The sequence below is a fragment of the Pleurodeles waltl genome, chromosome 10 (genome assembly GCF_031143425.1).
Source record: "Pleurodeles waltl isolate 20211129_DDA chromosome 10, aPleWal1.hap1.20221129, whole genome shotgun sequence".
In the NCBI taxonomy this organism is placed as follows: Eukaryota; Metazoa; Chordata; class Amphibia; order Caudata; family Salamandridae; genus Pleurodeles; species Pleurodeles waltl.
The window spans coordinates 377,389,601-377,415,768 of NC_090449.1; positions in this window are offsets into that span (position 1 = coordinate 377,389,601).

Here is a 26,168-nt window from a genome sequence, read left to right on the forward strand (position 1 = left end):
GTTGAGGTTGAGCCTACAGGGACACAGGTGCCAGTGTAAGTGTGGTGATAGAAAAACTGGTCCACCCTGATCAACACCTACTTGGTCAGCAGTACCAAGTGACAGACGCTCATAACAACACTCTTAGCCACCCCATGGCTGTTGTGAATCTCTACTGGGGGGGTGGGACTGGTCCAAAGAAAGTTGTGGTAGCCACTGATTTACCTGTAGACTGTCTACTAGGAAATGATTTGGAGACATCAGCTTGGGCAGAAGTGGGGTTGGAGGCTCATGCAGCAAAGCTGGGCATTCCTGGGCATATTTTTGCTTTGACAACGGCTCAGGCCAAGAAGCAAAAAGGACAGGGTAACTTGGATCCTGGAACAATGGACCAAGTGCTCCCTAAAGCTAGGGGTTGCAAGGGTAAATCCCTACCTACTATCCCTCCCTCTCCAGATGATTACCCTTTTGAGGAAGAGGAATTCTCTCCCTGTGCAGAACCTACACCAGAGGAGCTGGCAGCAGACACTGCTGAGCTTTTGGGTGCAGGGAAGAGCTGATTGTGGCACAGCAAACCTGTCCCACATTAGAGGGTCTCAAACAGCAAGCTGTCAAACAGCAGAATGGGGATGTCAGTGACAGTCATAGGGTGTACTGGGAAGACAACCTCTTGTACACAGAGTCAAGGGACCCAAAACCTGGAACTGCCAGGAGATTGGTCATTCCCCTGCAGTACAGAGAGTTTCTTCTCACCCTAGCACATGACATTCCTTTGGCTTGGCATTTGGGCAAGACGAAAACTTGGGAAAGACTTGTCCCCTTGTTTCACTGGCATCATATGTCAAAGGACACAAAAGACTTTTGTAAATCTTGTGTGACCTGCCAAGCCAGTGGCAAGACTGGTGGCACTCCAAAGGCCCCGCTAATTCTACTTCCAGGGGTAGGGGTGCCCTTTGAAAGGGTAGGGGTTGACATAGTTGGCCCCCTTGACCCTCCCAATGCTTCAGGTAATAGATTTATCTTGGTGGTAGTGGACCATGCCACAAGATATCCTGAAGCCATACCTTTAAGGACCACCTCAGCTCCCGCAGTGGCAAAAGCCTCCTAGGATTCTTTTCCAGGGTGTGTTTTCCTAAAGAGGTGGTGTCAGACAGAGGTAGCAACTTCATGTCTGCATACCTAAAAGCAATGTGGAAGGAGTGTGGTATTACCTACAAGTTCACCACCCCTTACCATCCACAAACAAATGGTCTGGTTGAGAGGTTTAATAAAACTCTCAAAGGTATGATAATGAGACTTCCTGAAAAACTCAGTAGGAGATGGGATGTCCTTTTACCTTGCCTCCTTTTTGCTTACAGGGAGGTATCCCAGAAAGGGGTGTGCTTCAGCCCCTTTGAACTCCTCTTTGGGCACACTGTAAGAAGTTCACTTGCTCTTGTGTAGGAGGGTGGGAAACAACCTTTAAAAGCTCCTAAACAGGACATAGTAGTGTTCTGCTTTCCCTCTTATCTCATAACTGAGCTTACAGAACCTCTCTGGAATGCACTTCTGAGTTTAAAGAAGACATTTATTGTTGTTAATTCCCCACCCACAGGTTCCTGAGAGACGAAATTAGTAGATTGGAAGCACACGTTCAAAAGTAGTCGCAGCAATGAAAGCAAAATATATCAAAGTACTTCTCAGTTGCAATGTACACAGCAAATATAGGTGATTATATTATAGCATAACTTCAAAGCAAAGCATAAAAGTCAATATTTATCACTGTACGGGCAAGGCGGTAGGGCCTATTTTCAGCTTCATCTTTCTGGGGTCTGCAAGTTGATGACTCTGGTCAACTGCGAGAAAGAGATTCTCTACCCAAACAGGAGGCAGGAAACTGACGTCTAGTTCCTGTCTGAAGTCAAGCAGATTGGATCTATCTCACCGTAGCCCAGAATCATCCTTAAAAGCAAACTCAGTGTGAGAGCCGAAGAACCTTGGAGAGAGGCCAATTCTCCTAAGCTCCCCGTTCTCAGACTGGATTGCGAGGTAAACACAAAATCTACGTGCTCTAATCAGCTAAGGTCTGGTGTGAAGAAAACAGCTTGGTCCATCTTGTGGAAAAACACAGCTTGGAAAAACACAGATCATCTGCAATGTCTCAACTGCAATGTCTAAGCCCACGTTAAAGCCAATAGGCAGCTAATCTAAATATCAAATGGGATGTCTAATGTCATGTCAAAGCCAATAGACAGCTAAACTGAATACAGAATGTAATGGCTAATGCCATGTCAAATCCAATAGGCAGCCAAACTGAATACAGAATGTAATGGCTAATACAATGTCAAAGCCAATATGCAGCTAAACTGAATACTGAATGTAATGGATAATGCCATGTCCAAGCCAATAGGCAGCTAAACTGAACAAAACATATAGGCGGTCATTCTGACCGCGGCGGTCGGCGGTCGCCGCCCGCCAAGCGGTTCCCGCTGAAAGACCGCTCCGCAGTCAAAAGACCGCAGCGGCCATTCCGGATTTCCCGCTGGGCCGGCGGGCGACCGCCAGAAGACCGCCGGCCGGCCCAGCGGGAAAGCCCCTTCAACAATGAAGCCGTCCGCCGCCCTCCGCCATGGCGGTCATGGACCGCCAGGGTCAGAATGACCCCCATAATGTGCTACTGATGAACATTGAGCAACTAATATGTGCAGTGGTGAAACACAAAGTCATTGGTCAAACACAATTAATAGCATCACAAGTAGACTATGTACTTTGCCTAAGATCCAGAATGGCTGAGTATATGAAAAAGGCCAGTAAAAACCTTCAGGCCAGCCAGGAGCTACAAAAGCAATGGCATCACCAGAAGGCTGTCCTGACCCAGTAGCAGCCGGGACAGAAAGTGTGGGAATTGGAGCCTGTGGCCCAAAGAGCACTCCAAGACAAATGGAGTAGACCCCATCTCATAGTTGAGAGGAAGGGGGAGGTTACCTACTTGATAAACCTGGGCACTTCCAGGAGTCTCCTTAGGGTGATTAATGTCAACCGCCTAAAACCCTACTATGACAGGGCTGATCTCACCCTGCGCATGGCAACAGATGAGGGACAGGAAGGAGAGAGTGACCCTCTCCCTGATCTCTTTTCCACCACTGAAGCAGATGCCTTAGTGGAGGGAGTAGTTTTAACAGATTGTCTGACTGCAGAACAGAAAGACAACTGCATCAATCTCCTAAGCCAATTTTCAGACCTCTTTTCACTTGTACCAGGTACAACATCCTGGTGTGAACATACAATTGATACTGGAGACAGCCTGCCTGTCAAAAGTAAAATTTATAGGAAGTCTGACCATGTCAGAGATTGCATCAAACTAGAGGTGCAGAAAATGTTGGATTTAGGGGTGATTGAACCTTCTGAAAGCCCCTGGGCTATTCCAGTGGTGGAAGATGGAAAGAGAGAGATGAGGTTTTGTGCAGATTCCAGAGGGCTCAATCAGGTAACCAAAACTGATGCTCACCCTATACCCAGGGCAGATGAGCTCATTGATACACTGGCTTCTGTCAAGTATTTTAGCACTTTTAATCTAACTGCAGGGTATTTGCAGATTAGATTGGCAGAAGAAGCTAAACCCAAGACTGCATTTTCTACCATTGGAGGGCACTACCAATTCACAGTAATTCCCTTTGGTTTGAACAATGCACCTGCCACTTTTCAGAGGTTGGTGAATATAGTCCTGCAAGGGTTGGAGGCTTTCAGTGCAGCATATATAGATGATATTGTTGTCTTTAGCTCAACCTGGGATGATCACCTGGTCCACCTATGGAAAGTTTTAGAGGCCCTGCAAAAGGCAGGCCTCACTATCAAGGCCTCAAAGTGCCAGATAGGGCAGGTGAAAGTGGTTTATCTGGGCCACCTGGTTGGTGGAGAACAGATCGCACCACTACAGGGTAAAATCCAAACTATTATTGATTGGGTTCCCCCTACAACTCAGACCCAGGTGAGAGCCGTTTTAGGCCTCACAGGGTACTATAGGAGATTCATCAAGAATTATGGCTCCATAGCATCCCCTCTTAATGATCTCATCAGCAAGAAAATGCCTAAGAAGGTATTATGGACAGCTAGCTGTCAGAAAGCTTTTAAGGAGCTCAAACAGGCCATGTGCTCTGCACCTGTCCTAAAAAGCCCATGTTACTCCAAATAATTCATTGTTCAAACTGATGCATCTGAATTAGGGTAGGGGCAGTACTATCACAACTGAATCCTGAGGACCAGGATCAACCAGTTGCTTTTATCAGCAGAAGGTTGACCCCTAGAGAAAAGTGTTGGTCTGCCATAGAGAGGGAGGCCTTTGCTGTGGTCTGGGCACTGAAAAAGTTGAGAACATACCTGTTTGGTACTCACTTTATTGTTCAGACAGACCACAAACCTCTACTTTGGTTAAAACAAATGAAAGGTGAAACCCTAAATTGTTGAGGTGGCCCATATCTCTACAGGGAATGGACTATACAGTGGAACATAGACCTGGGAGTATCCACTCCAATGCAGATGGACTCTCCAGATATTTCCACTTAGACAATGAAGACTCATCTGGACAAGGCTAGTCTTATTGTCTTATTGTCCTTCGTTTGGGGGGGGGTGGTTTGTGTAGGAAAGTACCATCTTGCTTGGCATTTTACCCCCATTTTCACTGTGTATATGTTTGTTTTAGCCCTTGTGTAACTGGGATCCTGCTCTCAGAGGTTGGGAGAGGGTCTGCCTGGCTAAAAAAGTCAACCAGTTTCTTACCACCATCTGGACCAAGATCATCAACAGCTCCCTGAAAAACGGCGTGACACCTGACTGCCTCAAGCTGGGCCAAATCACGCCAATGCTAAAGAAACCGGGAATAGACCCGAATACGCTCAACAACTACAGACCAGTCTCCAATCTACCCTTCCTTGCCAAAACTCTAGAGAGATGTGTTCTCTATCAGCTAATCCAACACATAGATAACAACAACCTTCTTAACCCTCTCCAATTTGGGTTCTGAAAAGGATGTAGCACAGAAACAGCTATTCTAAACATAGTAGACGACCTTCGCAACTCCCTTGATTCAGACCGATGCTTCCTGCTGGTTCTCGTAGACCTATTGTAGGCCTTCAACACAGTTGACCATTAGCTGCTACTGGACTCCCTCCAAAAAAGAATTGGCATGGAAGGAGCAGTCCTACGCTGGTTCTCTTCCTTTCTACAGAACCAAACGCAAAAAGTAAAAATAAATAACAGGACCTCTGCCACATCGATAGTCACCAGAGGGGTTCCCCAAGGATCTGTCCTCTCACCCACACTCTTCAACATCTACATGGACCCCCTCACTGCCATTCTCAACCGAGCTAACATCCCCTTCCACCTATACGCTCATGACACTCAACTTTACATGAAAATATCCTCTATAGAGGATATACATCGTCTGAATGCCACCCTTAAAGAAGCTCAACTTTGGCTATCCCACAACCACCTGAAACTCAACCAGGATAAGTCTGAAATAATTCTCATATCAAAAACGAATCAGCTCCCCCAGATGCAAGAATGGCTAACATCCATTGATGCTCTCAAATGCAATCTTACCCCAACAAACTCGGTCAAGTCGCTTGGAATCACTTTGGACACCAACTTGACTATGCAGGACCACATAAAGAATAACGCAAATAATTCTTTCCACAGCCTGAAACTGCTGAACAAAATCAAACCATTCATACCCCCAGATGACCTAAAACAGGCTACGCAAGCACTTGTGCTCTCCAGACTAGATTATGGGATCTCCATCCTCACCGGCACGACTAAATCCCAGCTTGCTCCCATGAGATCCACTCTCCACGCAGCCGCCAGGATGGTGACTGGAATTAAAAAATATGACCACATCTCCCCTGCTCTGAAAAGACTAAAATGGCTCCCAATCAAAGCCCGCTGCAACTTCAGAACTGCCTGTCTAACTCACAAAGCCCTACACACTGGGAAACCAGAATACCTTGCCACTAAGCTCATGAAAGCAGGTCAGACAAGAAAACTAAGAAGCTCAATCTCTTTTCTCCTCATCCTACCCAAAACTCAGAAAGAAAAAACCCGGCCATGCTCCTTTTTAAACAATGCTCCCAAAATCTGGAACTCCATACCAGCTCACATAAGATCAAACCCCTCCCTCCAAATCTTCAAGAAGCAACTAAAAGAATTCCTCTTCAACCAACCAACATCTCAGAAAAGAATAATTGTTCACTCTAATTCCTACCCCCCCACCACTGCCCACACTCCGTCTTCTATGCCCATGTGAAACCTTCCTGTATAATTTTTGAATGTGTTCTTTTGATTGCCTGTAATTTTGTAAAGCGCTCTGATACCCTCGGGTCTTGCCAGCGCTATAGAAAACTCTCTAAATAAAAATAAAAATAAATAAAATGACATAAGATATGATATATGTCCTAATATCCTAGCATGATGAACTTAACCCCTAACCTTAAGAGAGCTAGGTGTGATAAAACTAATCTGCCAATGCTGTGTCCTTGAGAAGAGTGCCCCCAACCCTCGTTACCTTGGAATGAGGTCTCTAGCTCAAACTCTGTAGGGACACAAAGACTGGGTCAGCATCAAGAAGACGTGCAGCATGAATGCCATTGATGGCCTCTGGTAAGAATCCCTCTGACTATCTGTCTATGTGAGGTACATTTATACAGATCTGCTCGGACCCCTGACGTGGGTCTGTTCCCAAACAATAGTTAACAAGACATGCTTGGGGTGGCAATTACATAAACAATTTCCTCGAAAGCACAAAATGGGAAAGTACCTAATGTGAATTCCTACTTCTTATCTATCTCTGGCACTGATAGTGACGCCTTAGCATATTGGCATTGATAGTAGGAAACTAAAACATTGTCCTAACTAAAAACAATACAGCCATCTTGAAAAGATATAATTAAATGATTGCACTAAAACAGAGCAAGGTAAGTAGGGTAAAAGTCACGGGATGACGGGGGCATATGTCTGCATGCCCGAAGGCTAAGCTAACTTCTGCTTCCTATTAAAACAAGATAGGGTTCACTAAACCTGCACTGTCTTTCCACTAGCTTTTTCAAGGTTGGACCCTGCAATGGAAAGGATGGTGGAAAGTAAAGTTGTTATCAGTATGGTGGTGCTAAACTCAGTACTGCCGTGGCTAACCACAACTTTGACTGCTGACAACCTATTGGGATCCCTGATCCTAGCAATGGCAGCACTCTTCTGGCTGTCTGCCAAACTTGTAATAAGGCCCTTGGTGAAATTTACCTGCAGGGTCCACTCCTTTTGTTCTAGTTCCTCAGACCAGACCTGTAACTTTAATTACCATACACAAATCTACACAAAATACTCCAGATCTGTTTCTCTATTTGTTCTTCAACAGCAGTGTACTATAAAGGTCTGCCTTGCTTGGTTTCGGTCTGGCAAGGTGTTGCTCAGAATCAGGAGGAGGAGAATGGAAGGACTCAGGGTGGGACTACCTGCACAGCTAGAAGGAGAAAGTTATTGACTTCAAAGAAAAACCATGATGATGGCAAAGACTCTGAAGTCTAGTATTCACTCAGCTCCATAGACTGGAAGGAGGTGTGTTGATTTGGGAAGTGCTGCTGAGTATGTGTTTGCTGCATTGCCGGCTCAAAAATGAAACTCCTCTTATGTTCTTTGTCTGCCTCTGAGTCTTCTTGGCACACTCTTGACTCCTCATGAAGCTTACCTTGCTTCCTTTTGTCCTTCCCCTTTACTCTATAATACAGTTACTGATTTTTTTCAATACACAGGCCTTCTCCTAGTCTCTCCTGCATGAACAAAACTTGATTAAAGCCCAACACTCCAGCTTACCTATCAGCCAGATACAGCTAGGCATTCAGTAGTGTTGGGCAGCACAAGAAGAATGGAGATGCATAATCCAATTTGGCAATAGAGTATCATTTTCCTTTTAAAAATCATCTTAATTTTTACAGTTGAGTGGGGTAACTTTAATCCTCCATAATTTGTATTTATCAAATGTAGAAGACATAATATTTAGATACATTCTTTCTTGGGTCTCTCTGGGGCAGAAGGACTGTTTGCAATGCTTTTAACTGAACTTTGTCATACTTTTCTCTTCATTGTTTCCTTCCGCAACAGATTGATGATGGTGTGCTGCTTGGCGCCCAGATGAATACTGTTATGGTTTTGTTTGTGTAGTGTTTGTCTTTGCCATACATTTACCCAATTCTCCTTTACCATTTATTCATTGAGCCTCTAACCCTCTTCCCCGGGCTGTGTGATTTATTTAGATGTGACTTAATTTTACACTATAAATGTATCACACACTTGCTGGGGGGGGTTGGGGTGCAAGTAAGCATATTACAATGCTTGTTCTTCTATTACCTGAGGAATATTCTACACCAGCCCCATCAATATAACCATTAAGGCCTTGTGTTGTGTGTTGTGTAAAAACTTAACCTTATCCATCCACTCCTGACTCTGAGACCACTTCTCCTGACTTCATTAGTTTTCATATAGTAGCTCCCCACCATTGTTCAAAATAAGTTGAGGTCTTCTTTGTTATGTGTCAAATACTGTCACTGTAGTAGTCTGGGCTCAGTCTTCGTAAAGGTATGATGTAATATGACCCACTAACTCTCAATCTTTCTTTCATTCTAGTCGACAATGACGGATAACCCTTTGATTAATCCTGCAGTTGGAGTTTGCATAGGTGGGAGTAGCACCTTCTGTCTTTCTTGTTAGCTAGCTAGCCTGCTACTACCACTACCATCCCCATAAGATCCTACCTTTTGGGAATACCCCTGCAGTAAGAAGACTCCCTCACTTCATCTATTCACGTAAGAGAAGAACTATGGATTGAAGTGAACTTGTTTAGTTTGTAATGAACTTTTACTGAAGAAGATGTTGTTCATGTGTATCTAGGTTTTTGTAGGACAGATAGGCAATGACAATCATCCCCTAGTGGTCAATATAGTGGCAGAGGGCATTAGAGCAAAGGTATAAGCAAATGGCATACACTTTAGTTAACAGTTTTAAAAAACAGGCTACACTAAAAGACAGCAGTGCAAACTAAAACACCCAAATAAACATTTGAGGCATAAATCAAGTAAAATACATTATCCCCTTTGATTTTTAACAAATGGAAAACACACCTTCTCTACCACAACAGGCCACCACTTTCCCCAAACAAATAGCCCTGTCCCCAAAAAGTCCAATGAAAGTCCGAAGTGAAACCAGGTCCCAACTACCTCCCCACCTTCTCCACCCACAAGTTTCTCCCACCCAAACAAAAAATGAAAAAAGGGGTCAGAAAATGGCAATGTCTATTTGGGTCTGGAGTAAATCCAGGCTCAGCTCGATCCTGGTGAGCCGGCTCTCCATACCGTCCATCCACTGCAGGATACGGTGGAGCAATGTCCTGTCAAAGCGGCAGGGCATACTGCGCTTCTTTGGACATGGGTGGAGAAATGCCGTCAGCAGAGATGGGGTTGATGAATGATGATGGGTGGGATACATACCTGCCTTGATTAATACAGTGAGTCAAGGGATTAGAACACAAATTAAAATGCCCTCCACTTTGAACCATATCTCTCATAACTTTAAAACACAGTAAGCAAACTAGGTGAGCACCATTTCCCTCTCCAGAAGAACTCCCTTGTTTATTCATCCAAGCAATTATTCAATCATCCTTTTATTCTTCCTACTATATTCAGCCAAGACCAAAATGATGTAGGATTTACTTTCACTCATCCAGTCCTTTCCCAAAATCAACAATCCATTATCCATCCCTTCAGTAGTCACTATCCACCCTTCCTTTTAATCATCCTTTCACCCATCTGTCCATGTACCCAATACTCACCTACACATCCTTTCACCCACCCACTCATCTGTTACTTTCATTCATTTCACCCATCTTTTAACCTTCAGTTTTTTACTGTTTCCATCAAGCTATTGTTTTTAGCGTATATTATGTGTGCTTTTGCTGAGTTGTAGATAAGAGGTCATAACCCAACCACCACAGTAGCTGGTAATGCAGGGGTTCACGATCATGATGACACCCTTCTCTATAGTGAGTATAATAGTAACTGTCAATAAGCAAGCAATGTGACTTAACAATGCCCAACTCTGCTGACGTTTCCCCCCCTGCTCCATCTCCTCTTGTAGTGGCACTTGAGAAAGTGCCACTGGTGATCGGTATGGCTAGAAAAAAACACTATACAGTTTTTAGATGCCAGGTACACCTCCCCTTCAATTTTTTTAAATAATACATTGCTACAGTTCAGTTAGCACTGCAGTATCTTCTATCAAAAGTATCACTCTAGGCATTTTGTTGGATCACAGTGTTGGAAAATTCAAGAAGTCAAGCTAATCTAAAATATTTGATAAGAGGGAGGCAGAGCTATAGCCTATGATGACAATGACTCAGAATCATTGAAGCACAGTGAAGGGGTGGAATAAAATAGTCAATTAAAGACTGAAAAAGATAATGCAGGGATAATAGTAATTAAACAACATTTGGATAGGGGAGTTGGAAAAAAGGAGACAATATAAAAAAAGTAAACAAGGCTAAATTAAAACTAGTATAATAGTGGGCAGAGGGAAAGGTTAAGGAAATAATAATAATAATAAATAATATGAATTACTGGGATGAGCAGAGCCCCTGGATTGGCGCTGGTGGTCGATGCCTCCTCCCCAGCTCTTGCCAGACCCATCTCTGTGCTGTCCTCCTTCTTGCCCTTGGGTGCTGATGTAAGAAATAAGGAAGGTAAAGAAAATAGATTAGTGGTACAGTCAATCTCCACAAAATTATTATAAAAGGCAAACACAGTTACATTGTACTTTTCTAAATCAGATTGCCTATGGTACTACTATGGTCATTTATCGTTGAGCTGGCTATACTCCTAAAATCCCTATTCCAAATTTTCTTACTAAAAACTATATTTGGAACTAATACATTGCAACAAATGGTCTTTGATTCTATTCTCATTTCTCAAACCCCTTGAGGGACCAACTCAGTCTCCCTTTTTTGCAATGCGTAGACGCATACTAGTAGTACTACTACACATCACTGTGAAATTGCTTGGGACTGTATGAGCTACATAGATAAAAGTCACAGAGATTGTTGACTCACTGATAACACTAATTCACTAAAGTGGTTGAAGGACAGAGGGATCTGCAATGCAATGGCTTCTTAAATAAATAGCCAAAGCAAACACCAACAAGTATAATGAGGTAACAGAGAGCACTCACTACCTCTAACTGAACCACCTAATAATATTCTTAGTGTAAACTACACATTACTTTCCTTTGAGTGTGAGCAGCATGCTATTCAGAAAATAATTAGCATCATAGAACACAAACACAATAATATAGTTAATAAGCACTGAGCCCCAGAATCTCTACACCTAGAAGGTCAAGCAGGTCCTGCTACCAGCCGATGATATGCGCCTAGCAGTGCATCAGCTGCTGGGTGGTGCGCATTACCTGGCTGATGTGCCACACACACCGGTGCACCCTCCCCCGACTCAGCTGATGCTCCCGAAGGGGATTCCTACTGCCAGGCCTGCTGCTCGCATGGAGGGTAGGTGGTGCTGCACATTCAAAATTAGTGCTGCAACCTGCACCTCACAAAAGGTGAGCCGGGGCTGCACCCCTTAGCTGAGCTGCCACCCGTAAGTTAGGTGGCAGGTGCCGCTGGCTGCTTGGGATGACCTGATGCCACTGCTCTCCTGTTTGCCACCCTTCTCTGCCATGGTGATGGCCTGGGTGGGGTAAGGATAATGAAGCAAAATAGGGGGAGGAAGCAAGAAATTGATATAAGGAAATAAAGGGAAAAAATATAAAAATACAAAAAGTCACAAAAGCACAAACATTTTTTAAAAATGCATAAAGTACACAGACACAAAAACACAGAATAATAAATATAAATGAGATGTAGAGTAACTAAGGGGATGGAGGATTGAAAAAATAATAGACAGATTCAAACTAGGCCCAGCACCATGAACAGAGTAAGAAAAACAAGATGGCTGTACCCATGCAAACTGTGTGGTATTGTTTATGCAATTTTGAATGTGAGAACAACCGCTGGATTGTATTTGATGTAAAACGCAATGCAAGTGGGCTTGACAAAGAACTCCACCCACCGAACCTCCGCATAGCACAGCAGAGCCTTTGGCCCACTTTGAGGAGCTTGCCTAACAGAACTCCGCTCACTTCACCCAGGCCTAACATAACTATATCTTATGGGCATCCCCTTCACACCATGGCCCATATTTATACTTTTTTAACCAAACCAGTGCCGGCGCTGGTTTGCGTAAAAAAATGTACCACCGGCTACCACCACTCCAACGCGCCTGGCGGGTGCCTTATTTATGGATTGATGTTATCCGGCTCTGCGGGCTGGTCAGAGTAAAAAAAATGACTCTAACCAGGCAGCGCCGTTGTAGGGAAGAATGGGGGTTGTGCATCAAAAAATAGTGCAGGTCAGTTAAAGTAAAAAATCATGGCTCCAACCGGACTTGCACACTTTTTTGACACACAACCCCCATTAGCAAAGACAGGAGTCATGCCCCTTGCCTAATGGCCATGCCCAGGGGACTCCTGTCCCCTGGGCATGGCCATTGGACACAGTGGCATGTAGGGGGTCCCAAGTTAGGCCCGCCATGCCACTTTAAAAAAATTTAAAAATTATACTTACCTCAACTTAACTGGGATCGGCCCCCCCATCCATGGGTGTCCTCCATGGGTGGGGTAGAGTGGCAGGTGGTGTCCCTGGGTGCAGGGAAGGGCACCTGTGGACTCCTTCCATGGTCAGAGACCATGGTAATGAGCCCACAGGTCCCATAACGCCTGCCCTCACCCACGCGTTAAAAAACAGCACACATCAGGCTGACGTGGGAGTATAAATAAGGCACACAGGCCTTATAGTAATTTTTTGGCCGGGAACACCTACCTTGCATGTCATTAACACAAGGCGGTTTCCCGCATCCAGAAAATGATGCACATAGAGGAATTTTGAAGTTTGTGGGGTCGGGCATCAAAGTATAAATATGGTGTTAGGTTTGCGCTGAATTTGCATAAAAAAATTTGACCAGAGTATAAATATGCCCCCATGTGTGTCCACATTGTACAGTCCCCATCCTCTCAACTTCCAACCTTCATATATGTTTTCTAAACTCCTGCACCATGCTGTATATTTGCTCTTCCCTGATTATCCCCTTTCTGCCAGGTACCTCTACTCATCTGCCCTCCACTTCTGACCTCCATACAAACTCTTTATCCCATTTGTGATTTCCGCCTTTCATTTGCACACTCCACTCTACATCCATTGTTCTCTTTTGCATCTGTCCTTCATGTTACACATCTTATCTGAGCCCTTGCATTAACTCATTCAAAGTCCATTTACTCATCTTGACTTGTACATTTGTATTCCACATCTGCTTTATCCATTCTCGAACTACCACTTCCACTTTCTACACGCTACTTCCACTTTGCACTCTCTAGAGCTGTCATTTAATCTTTAACCTAGTCATTGACTTTTAGTCCTCTTCATTCTCTTGCCAGACTCTGAATCATGCCTCCAGCCTTTCTACAATACTGCACAATATCTACTAATAAAACTCCCTGGCTTTGCCCTACATATATATAATATGTATATATATATATATAATGTCGACCATCTAAACCACCCTCTACATCCACTGTACACCCTCAATTTGAGCTCTCCATACCTGCAGAACATCCACTGACTTGCCACCTCCAACCTCCCTAACCACTCCATATTTTCTTGAAACTACGGTCTTTTGTAATGCTTGCCAAATCTGTTTGTACATCACACACATGTCATGACTGTCCACAACTACTACTCGTGTCCTCTCTGCACATTGAGTGTTAAAATGCCACTTAGGCCCTCATTATGACAATGGCGGTAAATCCCACTTACTGCCATGCTGACTACCACCAACATACCGCCACCGCGGCAGTTATCCGTTCACCATATTATGACACACACACACCAATTCATCACTATTCAGCCACACACCCAACTCTGCAACACCAAAAGTCAGTGATAAACTGGCAGTATCAAAACCCACACCGTTACACCAACAGAACAACGCCCACCACACTATGACCCACGAATCACCACAGCGGACATTCAGTGGCGGTAAACCATTGGCGGTACATACCTCAGTGGTCAAAATACACACACACATACAAAATAATACCACTTTGGACAATTCAAACTGCACATACCTTACACACATACACACACCACACCCACACACCCACACCACTCTAAAACACCACCCACATTACCCACAACCCTTTACGAAAACAAATCATTGCCAAGAGAGAGAGACAGCAAGACCACTCACACAACCAGAGCCACATAGCACCCTCACCTATACACACCCACGCACCTTACATCACACACCCCAACACATCACCCTACACACCCTCACCCACACTCTCACCCTACACCCATGGCACCACAACGACACCCCAGATACTCTGAGGAGGAGCTAAGGGTCATGGTGGAGGAAATCATCCAGATAGAGACACAGCTATTTGGATCACAGGTGCAGCAGATATCCATTGCTAGGAAGATGGAGCTATGGTGGAGGATAGTGGACAGGGTCAACGCCATGGGACAGCACCCCAGAACATGGGATGACATCAGGAAGAGGTGGAACGACCTACGGGGGAAGGTGCATTCCATTGCAGCAAGACACCAGCTCGCAGTACAGAGGACTGGCGTTAGACCCCCACCTTCTCCCTCACAAGTAACAACATGGGAAGAGCAAGTCTTGGCAATCATGCATCCTGAGGGCCTGGCCGGAGTAGGAGGAGGACTGGACTCTGGTAAGTCAACTCTATACTATTATCACCTCCTACCTGCATGCCATCACATACCCCAACCCCATCCTCACTCCTATCAGTCCATCACCTCCCACACACCCCACCATCACAACCCACTCATCCCAATGCCAAGCCCTGCATGCACCACCAATGCATGGACACCACTCATAGCCCTGCATGGACACCTATCACTAAAGCATGCACGCTAGAGAGAATCACTTAGCCCACCACATAAAAAATCACACAAGGAAAAGCTGCTAAGGCAATAACAACCATAAAGGGCAACCCATCCATGCACAATATGTCACACACAGAAATAATAACACTGCAGTTACATCCCCGCAGGTATCCCAGCCAATGTCACCGGAGAAGAGGTGCCAGCAACATCCAGTGCCCCCACAGAAGAGGGCCACAGTGATGGCAGCGATTTGGGTCACCTAGATCTGGATGACCAACCTGGCCCATTAGGGACCTCCGGACAGTCGTTTACCCTGGCACACTCACACACCACCACAGAGCCTGCCCCCTCAGGAAACACCACTACAGCACCCACCTAGCGTGCCCATACCTCTGTCCCCAGGACACATCACTCAGCAGGGTGTCCACCACTACAGGGACCTCAGGGCACACCACAGACCAAAGACAATCAGGGACTTGGGGTCAGTGGCAGTGGGCACACGGTTCAGGGGACAGAAACACAGGACAACAGGGAAGCTGGGAGGACTGCTGTGCACCAGTGGGAGGATAGGACCAGGGAACCGAGTCTCCAGGAGGCCCTCCAAGCGATCCTGGGAACATACCAACATTCCCAGGATACGCTGAGGCAGATCCTGGACAAGTTGCAGGAGAACATGGAGCTGCAGGAGGGAGAGTACCAGGGGATCAGGGAGGACTTGAAGTCCATTAACACCACCCTGGTCTCCATAGCAGGGGTGCTAGCAGACAATGCCAACATTATGAGGGAGGCAGTGTCACACCAGCGGCCCCTGCCACTATCGAGACTACTGAACAGCCCTCCACCTCTGCTGCCACTAGGGGACAGGAGGCCCTGTCACAGGACCAACAGGCCACCCGCACCCCTCCCCCTGCGATCCAGGCAGAAGCCAGAGACTATTGCCAAGACCCCCGCCAGGAAATTAGACTCTCCTGATTGTCACCCTTGTGTCCCACTCTCTCACCCTGTCCACCTTGAATTGCCATTGCTCTCCTTCCTATGCGCCCTTGGACAATGCACCTGGGCTACAAATAGACTGGACTCTACCCTGGACTTTCCTCCATCATCACTCCATCCCATTGCACTTCCCCCTTTTTCTGCAGAGCACAGCAATAAACACACTTTGAAAAAATACAAGTATGGAGTATGTCAAATGATTTAAGTATGTATTCGTTTAACAAGGTTTAAACATTGCAGTTCAACTGTACGGTAATGTAGACATGGGAAAGACCTGTAGTTGGCTGCAGTGAACACACCAGGAGAAATAGTGAGGCACCAACATCTACAAAAAGGGTTGCCAAAGGGTACAGTGTGTGGGCATAGAAGTGGGAATTCACAGCCTCCAAGTGACAATGTCAAACAAAAAACTGTCAATGAAATGTGAAGTTACACTGTCTTACCTGTGTGTCATTAGAAATATTGTCTAATCACTGCAGTTCTGTTATCTTCATTCTCATCTTCTGCCTCCTCATCTTCACTGTCCACAGGGTTCACTTCAGCTACACGGCCATCTCCAGCCTCCTCCTGCAGAAAAGGCACTTGGTGTCTCAAGACAAGGTTATGCAACATGCAGCATGCCACGATTATCTGGCAGACCTTCTTGGGTGAGTAGCACAGGGATCCACCTGTTAGATCGAGGCACAGGAACCTGGCCTTCAAGAGGCCAAATGTACGTTCAATGATCCTTCTTGTTCGCCCATGTGCCTCATTGTAACATTCCTCTGCCCTTGTCCTGGGATTTCTCACTGGGGTCAATAGCCATGAGAGGTTGGGGTAACCTGAGTCACCTGCAAATATTGAGGGACAACTGTTAGCCACACACTATGCCATGTGGCCCACACCATACCCATACACCAACACCCACTGGGTAGGGACCAGGGCTCACCTATTAGCCACACCCTGTGCCTCTGTAGTTGGGCCATCACATTTGGGATGCGGCTATTTCTCAGGATAAAAGCATCATGCACCGAGCCTGGATACTTACCACTGACATGGGAGATATACTGGTCCGCCAAACACACCATTTGCACATTCATCGAGTGAAAACTGTTTTGATTTCTGAAAACCTGATCATTCGCCGGGGGAGGGGGACAAATGCGATATGTCCCATTGCATAGAAGTCAGCCTTCACTGTGGCCAAATCCTCCACTTGGGGGAAACAATGTAGCTGCACATGTGTTTGATCTGGGCAGCCAACACTCTGGTCAGCACTATTGAGAGCATTGGCTGTGACATTCCTGCTGCCAAGCCCACTGTCGCTTGGAAAGAAGCAGATGCCAAGAAATGGAGCACTGATAGCACCTGCACAAGAGGGAGGATCCCTGTGGTGTGACGGATAGCAGCTATCAGGTCAGGCACCAGTTGGAAAAACAGCTCCATGATTGTGGCCCTGTCAAGTCTGTAGGGGAGGATAATGTGCCAGTCCTCCATTATTGTCAAGTCCACCAGGTGTCTGTACACGGGGGGATGTCTCCATCTCCTATTCATCCACAGCGGTTGCAATCTATGGGGCAAAAGAGTGAGGAGCTGGTCATAATCTGTACATTGTAGCAACTACAGTTCAATGCATGATGTTATTTTTTTATGTATTAGTGCTATATGTCTTGAATGTACAATTGTGATCTGTGACACAGTTATGATCCATGGTCCACCCTCCCTGAAATGGCATCCACCTGTCCTGTATGGAGGGACAGGTGGAAGTGAGGTAATTCCACTGACGTTGTGCGCCGTTGCGGAAGGCGGTCGGGAACCTCCGTGCAACTGTACCATCCTGGGGAGTGCAAAGCCACAGTCTCTCAAGTCTCTACAGTGGGTGGGTTGCCCACTGTACCATCCTGGGGAGTGCAAAGCCACAGTCTCTCAAGTAGATAACATTCGCCACTGGTTCAGGAGGGGGACTGGTGCCCAGAGTGCTTCATCCTGTGAAGGACAGACGGAGTGGATGCAGTTCTCCACTGGTTCTGGAAGGGGACTGGTGCCCAGAGTGCTTCATCCTGTTAAGGACAGATGGAGTGGATGCTGTTCTCCACTGGTTCTGGAGGGGGACTGGTGCCCAGAGTGCTTCATTCCTGTTAAGGACAGACGGAGTGGATGCTGTTCTCCACTGGTTCTGGAGGGGGACTGGTGCCCAGAGTGCATCACTCTCCCCGTGACGGTCCCAGTTCCGTCACTGCCCCTGCCGCACATGGGCTAGCGGTGCTTGAGTTGGAGGTCCTTGCCCTGTTCAGCGGTCTTTGCCCTGTTCAGCGGTGCTTGCCATGGCGGTCTTTGCCCTGTTCAGCGGTGCTTGCCCTGTTCAGTGGTGCTTGCCATGGCGGTCTTTGCCCTGTTCAGCGGTTCTTGACTTAGCAGTTTCTGACCTGTTCAGCAGTGCTTGCCATGGCGGTGCTTGCCCTGTTCAGCGGTGCTTGCCATGGCGGTCTTTGCCCTGTTCAGCTGTGCTTGCCCTGTTCAGCGGTGCTTGCCATGGCGGTCTTTGCCCTGTTCAGCGGTGCTTGCCCTGTTCAGCGGTGCTTGCCATGGCAGTCCTTCATTACCCAGCTGGGCTGGGGCTGACGGTCCTTCATTGGGCAGCTGGGCTGTGGCTGCCGGGGCCCTCCTGGGCACTGACTCTGGCAGTGGCCTCCTGGCCAGTGACGATGGGGCTGCCCTCCTGGGCACTGACTCTGGCGGTGGCCTCCTGGCCAGTGACGATGGGGCTGCCCTCCTGAGCACTGACTCTGGCGGTGGCCTCCTGGCCAGTGACGATGGGGCTGGCGGTGGCCTCCTGGGCAGCGGTGATGATGGCGGTCTTCTCTGCCGTGCTGCTCTTCCCAGACTTTGGCGATTTCTTCTGCCCCTTCCCCACCTTGGGAGGAGTCACAGCTGAGTGGACACTCCCCCCGGGACCCTTGTGAGTGGCTTTGCTGGCTGGAGCCTTCCCCCACTCCCGCTGGGCACTGTCCAACTTCTGGTGCTTCACAGGGGGGGACTGGCTTTGCTGTGGCTCCGTGTCACACTGGCTGCCCTGGTGCCCGGTGCACTCCACATACCTCTAACAGGCACCACTGGTACCGGCGATTTTTTGGCTGAGGTGCTAGTACGGGTCCTATGAATTGGAGGGGGGGGGGTAAAGAGGTCAAGCTTGCTCAGGAAAAGTTTCTTAGGAACACTGGGACGGGTAGCTGGAGGGGGTCTGGGAGTGGAGGAAGAGGAGGTGGTTGTAGGAGGTGTAACTTTTGTGGCTTTGGGTGCAGGTGCATGCGCTGGAGGCTGTTGTGAGGTGGATGGCTGTTTGGTGGGTGTGTGCCTGCGTTTGTGTACTTTGGGAGGGGGCGTCACAGACACATTGGGAGAGGACACAGGGGACGTGTAAATGGTAGTGGGGGTGGTGATTGCAGGTGAGCGGGGTGTGGTGGTGGGTGTGCTGGTGCGGGACATAGTGGCTGTAGTGGTAGTGCATGCAGGTGAGAGTGTAGACGACACTGGAAGGGAGGAGGGAGACTAGGAGGAGGGGGACACAGTGGAGGCAGTGGATGTTGGTGTGCCTGTATATGTGTGATGCTTGCGTGAGTGCCTGTGGGATGTGTGGTGCTTATGTTTGCCTGAGCTTCCCTTGTATGTTGACGTGTGTGCAGGCTGGTCTGATGGTGTGCTTGGAATAGGCTGGGGTACAGGGGATTGGGTCTGGGTGGAGGAAGTTGGAGGGGGGAGGCTAGAGACAGGGTCAATGGCTGCCATCAGCGCTGAGGCCAGAGTTTGCAGGGTTCGATGAAGGGCAGCCTGAACAGAATGAATGCCCTCCAGGAATGCATTTGTGTGTTGCAATTCCCTTTCTACACCCTGGATGGCATTCAAAATGGTAGACTGCCCAACGGTGAGTGACCTGAGGAGGTCAATGGCCTCCTCACTGAGGGCAGCAGAGGTGACAGGGGCAGGGGCTGAGGTGCCTGGGGAGAAGGTGATGCCCACCCTCCTGGGTGAGCGGGCACGGGACGAAGGCTGAGGGGCTGCTGGGAGGGCGGTGCTGGTAGGGGGGGTGGCGGAGCTCCCATCGGAGGACGAGTCTGTGTCGCTGGTTGCTGATCCTGTGACCAATATGAAGCTCCCCTCGCCCTCCGTCCCACTGGTGTATTCAGAGTCCGTGGTGTGGCCCTCCATGGCCATGTGGGATGCAGCCCCCTCGTGCTCCGGTGCCACTGTACCTCCGCCTGATGATGCTGATGCACACAAGAACAGGGAGAGAACAAAAAGGGGGGGGAACGACAGAAGAAAGACAGGTTGAGTGCATGGCTTACTGCTACCGTTGGTGGACAATACAGACACAGCAGCCCCCTGCACTACGCCGCGCTGTTGGGCTCTACAGAAGCAGTTCCTGGGATATGGCCTACATGGCTATGGTGGACATTAGCACACATAGATGACACAGGGGCATGTATACCTGTACTTGGCACTCTACAGACGTGGGGTGGAGTGCCACATGGCCTGCATTATGGAGGGTCCTAGCCTACGGGACTCGCCCTGGCCTAGGGGAACCCACAGCCGTCCTCCCCCACCCAGACACCTTCACTGCACGCAAAGTCTGCAGAATGATGTAGTACTCACCCCCTTGTGTCTGCTGTGATGCCCTCAAGTGCCCATCCAACTCAGGGTAGGCCACCACCAGGATCCGGAAAATCAGGGGGTCATGGTGCGACGGGCACCCCTCCCACTTTGGGAGGCCATCCCCAGCTGAGCCTCCGCGTCTTCTTGCCTCAGCGGTGAATGTCCTCCCATCTTTTACGGCAGTGGGTGCTCTGTCTCTGGTGGACCCCCAGGGTCCGGACGTCCTTGGCGATGGCACGCCAAATATCCTTCTTCTGGTGGGCGCTGACCTACATGACATGTACAGGGGAAGAAGAGAAGTCATTACCAACTGCACCGTCCAAGTGAGTGGCCCACATCCCTACCCTTGCCATGTGGCACATGCATTCACAGTCCTTCATGCACGCAGAACTGTGGCCCCTTCCTTCTTACAACCAGCCCTCTCCACACAGGCATAGCCCATACAACTTGCTCCCTGTGTACTCACCTGTTAGTCTGGAGGACCGTAGAGTAGCGTGTACTGGGGGAGGACCCCGTCCACGAGCTTCTCCAACTCCTGTGCAGTGAAGGCAGGGGCCCTTTCCCCAGACGCACGAGCCATTGTCTCTTCCAGACCGAGGTCACAGCAGCACTTGCAGTGTAGGTCCTCTCCTGTCGAAGATCAGGTATCGAGTGATTGAACAGATAGAAAATGGCGGTCACGTCCGCGGAGGTGACGCCCACGGCGGTGCGTATCATCACCGCTGGCGCACTTCGTCATTGGCTCCTGGGACCCATAGGGTCCAATGTTAACCAATGCAGCATTGCACCGTGGTCTTCGGACGCCTACCGCGACGGTGTACAACGCCAGCGCAGTTACCTCACATCCCATTGTCCCAGTTTAGAGGTCAGGCAGCCGCCATTTCAGGGGGCCACATGGCTTCATTTACTACTGCGTCACACATACCTAGGCCTGGACACACATACAGACAACTTTTTGGATTATGTTTCGTGTTCTGTGTAGACTGTGGGTACATACCTCTGAGTTGTTTGACTCTGTGGTCGCTGTTGTCCTTCCTAGGCACCGTCAGCTGGGACATGTGAGGAGATGGCGGTATCCTCCGGTGTACTGACCGCTGGTGGACCTGTTGGCAATGGAGGAGCGACATTTATTCATCACCTACAGCTTTGACCGTGCCACTATCCAGGAACTGTGTACCCAGTTGGAGCCTGACCTGATGTCAGATATCCGCCATCCCACAGGGATCCCCCCTGAAGTACAGGTGCTATCAGTGCTCCATTTCCTTGCAAGTGGGTCATTTCAAACAGTGGCCATGGCATCAGGGATGTCCCAGCCTATGTTTTCCAACGTGTTGTCCAGAGTGTTGTCTGCCCTGCTGAAACACATGCAGAGCTACATAGTTTTCCCTCAGGTGGAGGATTTGGCTACAGTTAAAGGTGACTTCTATGCCCTTGGACATATCCCTAACATCATAGGTGCCATTGATGGGACCCATGTAGCTCTGTTCCCCCCCCCACAGGAGTGAACAGGTGTACAGGAACCGGAAGAGTTATCATTCGATGAATGTACAGATGGTATGTTTGGCAGACCAATACATCTCCCAGGTAAATGCTATGTTCCCTGGCTCAGTGCATGACGCCTACATCCTGCGGAATAGCAGCATCCCTTATGTGATGGGTCATCTCCAGAGACACCGGGTGTGGCTATTAGGGGACTCTGGTTACCCCAACATGTCATGGCTACTGACCCCAGTGAGGAATCCAAGGACCAGGGCAGAGGAATGCTACAATGAGGCCCATAGGTGGACTAGGAGGGTGATCGAACGCACCTTTGGCCTCCTGAAGGCCAGGTTCAGGTGCCTCCATATGACAGGTGGTTCCCTATTCTACTCACCAAGGAAGGTGTGCCAGATCATCATCGCCTGCTGTATGCTTCACAATCTGGCTTTGCGATGCCAGGTGCCTTTTCTGCAGGAGGATGGTCCAGATGACGGTGTTGTAACAGCTGTGGAGCCTGTGGACAGTGATGAGGAGGAAGCAGAGGAAGAAGATATTGACAACAGGGACTCAGTTATCCAGCAATATTTCCAGTGACACACAGGTGAGAACACATTCCTGCCTACTACAAGTACTTTCACACTTCTACCTCTATCTTGTCTGTCGATTTCAACCAGTATATGGTAACTGAGTTGTACATTTCCATTACGGTTTCACAGGTGTGGTTACAAACGTGTGTCATCTACTTACATTCTTCATGGACTTGAGATGTGTGACATAGGTATGTTGACATTACAATTGAGAACGGATTTTGTCACTGCCATTGCTAATACACATTTTCAAAATCACAGACTGACTCCAGATTGTTTTGTGTTTCAAGGGTGTTTATTGAAGTGCTAAATATTGGAGGGGGGTGGTAAAATGGTGAGGGGTGATGGTGGAGGAATTTCCATGGCAGAGTCCAGTCTATTAGTTTCACAGGTGCACTGCCCATTTGGGCATAGGAAGTGGAGCTGGGGCAGTTCCAAAATGGACAGGGTTACAAAGTGGGATAGTGGGATGACAATCAGGGTGGTCTCATTTCTTGGTGGGAGTCTTGCCATCATGCTCTGTCCTGTTCCTGGATCTCAGGGACCGCTTGCGGGGTGGTTCTCCATCTGCAGGGGGTGGGGTGCTGGTGTGGTGGTCCTGTGGCGGGGCGTCCTGTCCACTAGCGCCGGCGGAGGTGGTGGGCAGTTCATCGTCCATGCTAGTGTCAGGGTCCCCTTGGAGTGCCACGGTGTCCCTCCTGGTGTTCAGTATCTCCTTCAGCACCCCTACGATGGTGCCCAGGGCAGTGCTGATGGTTCTGAGTTCCTCCCTGAAGCCCAAATACTGTTCCTCCTGCAGGCGCTGGGTCTCCTGAAACTTGGCCAGGGCCGTTGCCATCGTCTCCTGGGAGTGGTGGTAGGCTCCCATGATGGAGGAGAGGGCCTCGTGGAGAGTGGGTTCCCTTGGTCTGTCCGCCCCCTGTCGCACAGCAGCCCTCCCAGTTCCCCTGTGTTCTTCGGCCTCTGTCCCCCAGACCATGTGCCCACTATGACTGCCCCCAGGTCACTGTTGTTGTTGGGATGGTGGGTTTTCCTGGGTTCCCTGTAGTGGTGGACACACAGCTGATTGACATTTCCTGGGTACGGAGGTATGGGCCCGCTGGGTGGGTGCTGTGCTGGTGTTACCAGAGGGTTGAAGGTCTGTGATGGCCTGTGACTGGGTGTGGGGAACCGACTGTCCCGAAGACCTGCTCTCCCATGTTGCTTGTTGTGGGGAGGAGGTGGGGGTCTGCCGCCAGTCCGCTGTACCGCGATGTTGTGCCTGGAGACCACGGAACGCACCTTCCCCCGTAGGTCGTTCCACCTCTTCCTGATGTCGTCCCGATTTCTTGGGTGCTGTCCCACTGCGTTGACCCTGTCGACTATTCTTCGCCATAGCTCCATCTTCCTAGCTATGGAGGTGTGCTGCACCTGTGATCCAAATAGCTGTGGCTCTACCCGTACGATTTCCTCCACCATGACCCTGAGCTCCTCCTCCGAGAACCTGGGGTGTCTTTGCCGTGACATGGGGTGGGGTAGGTGATGTGTGGGGTGGTGTATGTGGTGATGAGTGTGGTGATGTGTAGTGGTGTGTGATATTTTGTGCATCGATGTAGTGTGGGTGATGGTGTTGTGTGCCTCTGTGTGGTGGCGTTGTCTATGTTGTGCAGTCTCTCTGGCCTTCGTGAACATTTTTGGTCATATGGGTTTGTGGGTGATGTGGGTGTGTGTTTTATATAGTATTGATTGTGTGGGAGTGGTGTTTGTAGTTGTATCAGGTGTGTGTATTTCGAATTGTCCAATGTGGCGGTGTTTTGGAGATGTGTGTGTATTTTGAGCACGGCGGTGTGTACTGCCAATGGAATACCACGGTTGAAAGACCACCGCGTGGATTCGTGGGTCGTGATAGCATGGGCGTGTTTCTGTTGGCGTGACGGTGGAGGTTTTGTTTTCGCAGTTTATCACTGACCTTTGGTGTGGCGGACTTGTGTGGGTGTCTGAATTTCGGCGGATTCCGAGATGTGGGTCATAATTGCTGTGGCAGATTTCCGCGGCTGCGGCGGTGTATTGGTGGTCTTCTGCACGGCGGTAATCGGCTTTTACCGCCAATGTTGTAATGACCCCCTTAGTGTCCTTCCAGTTAGTGACAGAAATAGGTGTGAAACCAATGCTTGATCCCTGAATGCTAAACATTTCTGAAAAATAGACAATATTCTGAATTCATCAAAAGGTAATTTGTGTAGATCCTAAAAGTTTTTTTTACAGAAAATAACAGCTGAAATAAAAAACAAATTAAAATTGAGGTGAAAAAACAGCCATTCTTCTCCACATTTTACTTTGTAACTTTTTCCTGCGATATCAGATTTTTGAAAGCAATATACCGTTAGGTCTGCTGGATCCTCTGGTTGTGAGGATATATAGGTCTTGTAGGTTCATCAAGAACCCTAGGTACCCAGAGCCAATAAAAAAGATGCACCTTGCAATGGGTTTTCATTCTATACCGGGTATACAGCAATTCATTTGGTGAAATATAAAAAGTGAAGAATAGGTATCAAGAAAACCTTTATATTCCCAAAATAGGCACCAGATAAGGTGTTGAGAAGCAGTGGCTATTTGCACATCTTTGATTTCTGGGGTCCCCATACAAGCATGTGAATTACAGGGCATTTCTCAAATAGATGTATTTTTTACACACTGTCTTACATTTGGAAGGAAAAAATGTAGAGGAACACAAGGGACAATAACACTTGTTTTCCTATTTTGTGTTTCCCCAAGTCTCCCGATAAAAGTGGTACCTAACTTGCGTGGGTAGGCTGAATGCCCATGACAGGAAACGCAACATGGACACATCACATTTTCCCCCCAAAAAGTGACGTTTTTTTACAAAGTGCCAAGCTGTGGATTTTGGCCCCTAAGTCAGCTGGTACCTGGGAAAACCTACCAAACCTGTGCATTTTTGAAAACTAGAAACCTAGGGGAATCCAAGATGGGGTAATTTCTGGGGCTCTCACCAGGTTCAGTTACCCAGAATCTTTTGCAAACCTCAAAATGTGGCCACAAAAATACTTTTTCCTCACTTTTCAATGACAGAAAGTTCTGGAATCTGAGAGGAGCCACAAGGTTCCTTCCATCCAGCGTTTCCCCAAGTCTCCTGATAAAAATGGTACCTCACTTGTGTCGGTAGGCCTAGCGTCCGCAACAGGAAATGCCCGGAAATACAACACAGACACATCACATTTTCCCAAAGAAGACAGACCTGTTTTTTGCAAAGTGCCTAGCTGTGGATTTTGGCCTCTAGCTCTGCTGGCACCTAGAAAAACCTAGCAAACCTACACATTTTTGAAAACTAGACACCTAGGGAAATCCAAGATGGGGTGACTTGTGGGGCTCTCACCAGGTTCTGTTACCCAGAATCCTTTGCAAACCTCAAAATGTGGCCAAAAAATACTTTTCCTCACATTTCGGTGACAGAAAGTTGTGGAATCTGAGAGGAGCCACAA